This window comes from Callorhinus ursinus, unplaced genomic scaffold (genome assembly GCF_003265705.2).
Source record: "Callorhinus ursinus isolate GAN/ISIS: 27379988/994484 unplaced genomic scaffold, GSC_fseal_2.0 scaffold2, whole genome shotgun sequence".
Lineage (NCBI taxonomy): Eukaryota > Metazoa > Chordata > Mammalia > Carnivora > Otariidae > Callorhinus > Callorhinus ursinus.
Genome location: NW_027397064.1, coordinates 18395345 through 18401566, shown reverse-complemented (window position 1 = coordinate 18401566; position 6222 = coordinate 18395345). Strand labels below are relative to the sequence as shown.

General features: G+C 37.6%; 1 long non-coding RNA gene across 1 annotated transcript in view; it reads right to left on the bottom strand.

Moving 5' to 3' along the window:
- LOC141374636 (uncharacterized) overlaps positions 1–6222 on the bottom strand; it is a 46460-nt gene that overhangs the window by 5792 nt on the left and 34446 nt on the right. Inside the window, exon 4 of the long non-coding RNA XR_012381676.1 lies at positions 2439–2611. This is a non-coding gene — a long non-coding RNA (uncharacterized lncRNA). The remainder of the gene's footprint in view (positions 1–2438; positions 2612–6222) is intronic.

Sequence of the window (6222 nt, the reverse complement as noted above, 5' to 3'; positions counted from 1 at the left end):
AAGACAGTATGGTCCTGGCACAAAAACAGACACATCGATCAATGAAACAGAATAGAGGGCCCAGAAGTGGACCCTCAACTCTATCGTCAACTAATCTTCAACAAAGCAGGAAAGAACATCCAATGGAAAAAAGACAGGCTCTTTACCAAATGGTGTTGGGAAAATTGGACAGCCACATGCAGAAGAATGAAACTGGACCATTTCCTTACACCACACACAAAAATAGACTCCAAATGGTTGAAAGACCTAAATGTGAGACAGGAATCCATCAAAATCCTAGAGGAGAACACAGGCAGCAACCTCTTTGACCTCAGCCACAGCAACTTCTTCCTAGACATGTCACCAAAGACAAGGGAAGCAAGGGCAAAAATGAACTATTGGGACTTCATCCAGATTAAAAGCTTTTGCACAGCAAAAGAAACAGTCAATAAAACCAAAAGACAACCCACAGAATGGGAGAAGATATTTGCAAATGACATATCAGATAAAGGGCTAGTATCCAAAATCTATAAAGAACTTATCAAACTCAACACGCAAAGAACAAATGATCCAATCAAGAAATAGGCAGAAGACATGAACAGACATTTTTCCAAGGAAGACATCCAAATGGCCAATAGACACATGAAAAAGTGCTCAACATCGCTCGGCATCAGGGAAATCCAAATCAAAACCTCAATGAGATACCACCTCACACCAGTCAGAACGGCTATAATTAACAAGTCAGGAAATGACACATGTTGTCGGGAAGAGGAGAAAGGGGAACCCTCCTACACTGTTGGTGGAAATGCAAGCTGGTGGAGCCACTCTGGGAAACAGTATGGAGGTTCTTCAGAAAGTTGAAAATAGAGCTATCATACGACCCAGCAATTGCACTAATGGGTGTTTACCCCAAAGATACAAATGTAGGGATCCGAAGGGGTACGTGCACCCCGATGTTTATAGCAGCAATGTCCACAATAGCCAAACTGTGGAAAGAGCCAAGATGTCCATCGACAGATGAATGGATAAAGAAGATGTGGTATATATATACAACGGAATATTATGCAGCCATCAAAAGGAATGAGATCTTGCCATTTGCAATGACGTGGATAGAATTATAGAGTGTTATGGTGAGCGAAATAAGTCAATCAGAGAAAGACATGTATCATATGGCCTCACTGATATGAGGAATTCTTAATCTCAGGAAACAAACAGGGTTGCTGGAGTGGTGGGGGATGGGAGGGATGGGGCGGCTGGGTGATAGACATTGCAGAGGGTATGTGCTATGGTGAGTGCTGTGAATTGTGCAAGACTGTTGAATCACAGATCTGTACCTCTGAAACAAATAATACATTATATGTTAAAAAAAAAAAAAGAGAAGAAGAAGAAGATAGCAGGAGGGGAAGAATGAAGGGAGGGGAATCAGAGGGGGAGAAGAACCATGAGAGACGATAGACTGTGAAAAACAAATGGAGGGTTCTAGAGGGGAGGGGGGTGGGAGGATGGGTTAGCCCGGTGATGGGTATTAAAGAGGGCACATTCTGCATGGAGCACTGGGTGTTATGCACAAACAATGAATCATGGAACACTACATCAAAAACTAATGATGTAATGTATGGTGATTAATATAACATAATAAAAAATGAAAAAATAAAATAAACTTCTATCAACCTCCTTTCTGATGGCTGAGTAATATTCCATTGTATATATGGACCACATCTTCTTTATCCATTCATCTGTTGAAGGGCATCAGAAAGGATGAATACCCAACTTTTACATCAACATGGATGGGACTGGAGGAGATTATGCTAAGTGAAATAAGTCAAGCAGAGAAAGTCAATTATCATATGGTTTCACTTATTTGTCTAACATAAGGAATAGCATGGAGGACGTTAGGAGAAGGAAGGGAAAAATGAAGGGGGGGGAGATCGGAGGGGAAGATGAACCATGAGAGACTATGGACTCTGAGAAACAAACTGAGGGTTTTAGAGGGAAAGAGGTGGGAGGATGGGTTAGCCCAGTGATGGGTATTAAGGAGGACACGTACTGCATGGAGGAATTGGTGTTATACAAAAACATCAAAAAACTAATGATGTATTGTATGGTGACTAACATAACATAATAAAATTAAATTAAATTTAAAAAAAAAACTTCTATCAGTAATGTATGTACCTGGGTTATGGGCTAAATTGTTTCCCCCTAAAATTCATATACTGAAGCCCTAATCCCCAGTACCTTAGAATGTGACAATATTTGGAGATAGGGCCTTTAAAGAGGTGCATAAGTTAAAACCAGTAAGGGAACCCCCTCATCCAATATGACTGATATCATAGAAGAGGAAATTTGGACACACAGAATGATACCAGGGATGTGCTTGCACAGAGGAAAGGCCATGTGAGCATACAGGGAGAAGGCAGCCATCTGCAAGCCAAGGACAGAGACCTCAGAAGAAACCAAACCTGCCAACAACTTGATCTTGGACTTCTAGCCTTCAGAAAGATGAGAAAATACATTTCTGTGTGTCAGTCACCCAGTCTGTGGTAGTTTTTAATGGCAACCCCAGCACACAACACAGCCTGTTTGTCCACTGCCAGCAGTGGATGGTCCAACTTGTGAGTCTTTCCATTTTGATCTGTGAAAAAAAGTAGTTTTAATCAGTATTACTTTTATTCTGAGTGCAGTTGAGCATCTTTTCATGTGTTTAAAGATCACTTTCTTATTTTTGTGGAAAAGGGTGATTTGGAAGGTTTTTTTCTCAATTTTTTGAAAACAGTTTAGACATTAGGGAGATAGTCATTTATTTCTGATATATCATGTGGCAAACATTTTCTTCCAGGGATCTACTTTTCTTTTGATTTTTTTTACTTTTTGCCGTGCAATTTTTTCTTAATTTTATGTAGTAGAAATTATCAATCTTTTTTTTTTTTTGCATGTGGATTTTGAGTCGCATTTAGAAAACTTTTTCCCACACTTGAGTTACAAAACCATTCATCTGTGTTTTCTTCCAGTACTGGTGTGATTGTTTTTTTTGTATTTTTTTTTTAAGATTTTATTTATTTATTTGAGAGAGAGAGCACAAGCGGGGAGGAGAGAGAGAAGCAGGCTCCCCACTAGCAAGAAGCCCAATGCAGGGCTCGATCCCAGGACCCTGGGATCATGACCTGAGTTGAAGACAGACATTTAATGGACTGAGCCACCCAGGTGCCCCTTATTTTGTGTTTTTTATGTTGAGATTTCTCATCCTTTAGTTTATGACACATGGCATAAAGTGTCAATCCAGTTTTATTTTTTTTTCCACTGGCTACCCAGCTGTTTCAGCATCATTTTTAGTTTTCGTAAATTACATTTTATAGAGAGTAACCAATTTCATCGTTTCTGAATGTATTTGCACAGTTTTGCAAAGTAGTTTACTTATGACTTATTTTCATCGTTACAATGGTTGTTTCCCACTAGTGAAACAACCTTGTTTTGTATGTTTGTGCTTTCCTTCTTTTCTTGATTGAGTTGGCTATTGGTGTGTCTATTTCACTTTTTTTACCCCAAACAACCAGAATTTTGATTCATGTGTTGGCTCTACTCTTTTTACTGTTTTCTTCCACATTAATTTCTTCTTTTATTTTTATTATTCTCTTCCTTGTGCTTTTTTTCGATTTATCTTTTGATTTTTCTATATTTTTAAGTTGGAGATTAAATACATTTATTTTAATTTTTTTAATCAATTTAAGTATTTAAGACCATGGGTTTTCCTCAGATTACTACTTTAATTCTGTCTCACAAATTCTGATGTGCGTATTTTTCATTCTAATAATTGTTTTTTTTTTTAATTCTGCAATTTAGGCTCAAATATCTCTTCTCACCCAATAGTAGTTTAATATTTATTATTGTTGTTTAAGTTCCAGGTAGAAGGACCTTTTTAAATTTGTTATTAATTTCTACCTTCTGGCACTTACTGGGACTTTCTTTGTGACCCAACATGTGGACCATTTTTGTGAACACCATGCTTGTGCTTTGAGAAGAGAGCATATTCTCTATACCACCAAGGCTTGAGATTTGCTATATATCCATATGCTCACCTTATTAATTATGTCGATTAGCTCTTTATACACTATTTATTTTACTGTTTCCATTTTTCTGGAATATCTTTGTTAATCCCTTGATGCTTAACCTTTCTGGACCACTTTGTTATAAGTGTGTCTTATGTATCTCATAGAATTAAGTTTTGCTGTGAGTCAATTATAACATATTTCCTGAGGGTATTTTGCAATTTATTAATAAGCTTATTAATAAATTATAATGATATCACAGATATAATTTATTAATATGACTGAGGTACTTGGTCTCAACTCATATTTTATATAAAATTGTCTGTACATATTGCTTTTTTCTCTATGTGGTTTGCTTTCTGTGCCCATTTTATATTTCTTTTGGTGTTTAGGAAAGTTAATATTTTCATTGTAGGGGTTAGCTTTTCACCAATACCTATCATCATGCCCTTTACCCATTTGTTCTTATTTAGCCTCTTCTTATTGGTCTGTCTGCTTTAAGTAATAGCCTTCACTCCCATCCCTCATCTATGCAACAATGTATTGTCTCAGTTCAGAATATGTAATAGTTATACTGTCCCACTCCTGCCCCATCCTTGTTTGCTACAGATTTACACCAAAATATACCTGATGCTCAATCTCAGTCCACTTGCCAAAGTTTCCTCATCCTGCTCCTGTTTTGATTGAATAATGTTCACCCTCTAGTAGGTCCCTTTCAGAACAATATTAAGTGATCTCTGAGCTCTTGCACATAGAACACTACTTGTCACAGTCGTCATCCTTGGAGATGAGCTCATCTAGAGAGAAAATATTCCTATTGCACTTCCTTTAGTTTCTTGAAAATGCAGCTCCATTGTTCTATTTTATATGAGAAGTCTGCTGCTTACTTGATTTTCTTTCCTATGTAAAGGACTTGGTTTTTTGCCTGGAGACCTAGAGAATTTTTTTTCTTTGTCTTTAAGTAAATCTGATATCTTCCTGGTATGTGTCTTGGACTTCACCATTCCAGGTTAATTTTCCTAGGAGCACAGTGGGGCCTTTAAACATGCCAATTCAAGTCTTCTTTTAATTTTGGAAATTTGTCTTAGCTCACAGTGTGAAATAGTAGTTGTTTTCCATTGGAATGTTTTTCCTTTGCAGACTCTTCTGGGCCTATCTTCTACCAGTTATATTCTCTGTTCTTTTTTGCTTCATTCCTTGTTTGCCATCCCCTTTCAGACTCTCCTCTGTGTCTCTTAGATTTTCAGTGAGATCTATTGTCCTATGAGTACCTTGTAACTTAGCCTTTATTTTTAAGATGATTTTGTCTTTTCCTTCATTTCTTTCCTGAGTTCATCCACTTCTTACCTCACATGTTCCCAGTTTTTGTCTGTTTCTATTCTAAACCTTGAAACCTCTGATTTAGGATGTTGGTTTTATATTTCCAGATGCTTGTTTTAGGATATTTAATGGAGTTTAGGTGTTATGTCAGTTTTCTTCTGCTTCATGTTTGATTTTGATAGGAGCATTTATATCTGCTGAAATGTTTGGATACTCATATTTTGTTTCCTTATTTGCTTTGTATTGGTGTTGTTTGAGATTTTCTATTCATTCTTAAGAGTTTATATATGGTTATATGTAGGCCCAATTATGGTGCTTGGGTGACTGACAATGTTTCTTAGTTCAAGAGCACCCTCTTCTGCTGGTACTGAAAAGTGTAGATTCTTTAATTGATGTCCTTTCTGGTGGGGAGGGATTGGTTTATCTCCTGATTTTTGAGATTCTCTTTTGTTTGGCAGAATACTCTCACTTCCTTACTTCCCTTCACCAACAAGCTTCCAAAAGCACCCCTGCCTCTTCTCCTTCAGAAGTAACTCCTTTCCCTCACTACCAACTCCTGTCCCATGAAATGCCAAGGCCTTCCATTCAATTCCCCAGCTACCTGACCTCAGAGTTGTTCTCATTAGTTTTCACTCAAATGCAAACTTCTCTCTCTGGGGATATATTTTATCTGTGGTTCTGCTACACCAAAGCTCCCAGACCCCTCTCTTCTTTACCATATTCTACCTGATTCTTTGTTCCCAATGATGTGGGCTGCAGTTGACGGTGTTGGACCTGGGAGCTTACTCTCTGACTATAATGTAATTTAAAGTTGGGTATTCTCTCTCCTACTTATGGTGTGTGTGTGTGTGTGTGTGTGTGTGTGTGTGTGTGTGTGTGT